Source organism: Phalacrocorax aristotelis, chromosome 6 (genome assembly GCF_949628215.1).
Source record: "Phalacrocorax aristotelis chromosome 6, bGulAri2.1, whole genome shotgun sequence".
Lineage (NCBI taxonomy): Eukaryota > Metazoa > Chordata > Aves > Suliformes > Phalacrocoracidae > Phalacrocorax > Phalacrocorax aristotelis.
In genome coordinates, this window is record NC_134281.1 from 24,104,334 (window position 1) to 24,106,206 (window position 1,873).

Here is a 1,873-nt window from a genome sequence, read left to right on the forward strand (position 1 = left end):
AACTGTTAGCTGATTATATACCAAGTTCAGATCCAAACAAGTGCAGAAACATCCTAAAGTAAGCACAGTTGAAAGTAAAACATTGCGTATGAACCATATACATGAAAGCAGCTTTGTAAAGAGGCAAGGCAGCATAACAAGCAGTTTGACGTTAGCCAGCATACCTTAGCAGTCAGACTTGGGAATACTAAGATGCTTTTGCAGATGTCTTAGTTTCCCAAGAAATTATTTCAGTTTACTACAGTTAACAGTTCCGAATAGCTAGCACTAATTCCCAGTGTTACACATTTGGGGTGTAGAAACCAGCTCAGTATTGTTTAAATCAGTGTAATTAACAAGGTCTTTCCCATATCACAGAATCACAGAATGGTAGGGGTTGGAAGGGACCTCTGGAGATCATCTTGTCCAACCCCCCTGCCTGAGCAGGCACACCTAGAGCAGGGGGGCACAGGTGGGTTTTGAATGTCTCCAGGGAAGGAGACTCCACGACCTCCCTGGGCAGCCTGTTCCACTGCCCTCACAGGAAAGAAGTTTTTGTCCTATTTAAGTGGAACTTCCTGTGTCCAACTTGTGCCCATTGCATAGGGCACCACTGAAGAGTCCATGAGATCCAGCTAATGATATCACTAGATCCAGCTAGAATAATCTTTATGAAGTTAATGTGAGGTGTTGGCATTTGAAAAATTAACTACATGCAGTTCACACATATGGATATGGTAGAACTGGGTGCTTTTTATTTAGTAAATTTTTTGGTTCACTGACAAATGCAGTTGCCATTATGGCCAAATTGGCCAACACACCTGACTGAACCCATCATGGGAAAAAAAACAAAAATAGCCCATCTAAATGAATAATCAAACCTACCAACTTTAGCAGCAATGTATTAATTAATTTATGACTTGGGTGATGTAAATGCTAAAATAGCATTTCCTTATCACTTCCTCATGCACTAAACCTGTCTCACAGCTTTGTGTGACAGCCTTGCAGCTGTGGGTTACGTGTGGGCTGATTTCTCTTCATGCTCGTCAGGAGCGCTGCCTTGCCATGCTGACACTCCATCACCTAATCCTGCTGCAGTAAAATGGCCATGAGCTAGTGGCAGGGTGGGACAGGAGGATCCCAGCTAGCATCTACTGCATTCTCTGTTCTTCCAGGAAATTCCTCTCCCATTAGAAGGTCACCTCAGTGTCAGCAGCAGCTATGAAGTGACCCTTGCAACAGCTACTGCAGTAAACCACAGAAACCACATAATCTCTATTGAACCTTACCACAAAGTCACATCAGAAGTGCAGAACCCTCGAACCCCCAACCACGCCATACAGGAGAAACTCTGCTGCTGCAGTGCCATCCATCTCTGTAATGTTAGGACTCTTCCTTGGTCCTCTCTTCCCTCAATTCCACCAGCCAGCTCACTCCTAACTCGTAGGAAGATATGGTAACTATCAAAATATCACTAGAAGAATCATGAGTAGAAAAATATGCAAGTTATGCCCTGTGTGGCCAAATGCCTCCTTCTGCAATGCATGCTCTCATGCTCTGCCACCTCGTGCACCAGGGCACTGCAGGAAGGCTGAGAGGCCTCTCTCTGTGTGTGTGGTATTTGACTGATGCTATGAGGGATTCGTATACTGCAGCATCTGCCCACAGAGAAAACTTACCCTCAGCAACTTGGGTTAGAAAAGCTGGGTTTTTGTCCCCAGACCAGCCCTAGATGAGTTCTAAGGTTCCACATAATGCAAAGGTGCAGAGAATTTTCATTGGGTGAACTGGGATGGGGGAAGGAACATTTTTGATCCAGTCACTGACTACGAGACAGTCTCCTTAAACCTGGCCAAGAAAAGACCACGTGGGGGTCCCTGAGTCCTGTCTTGTT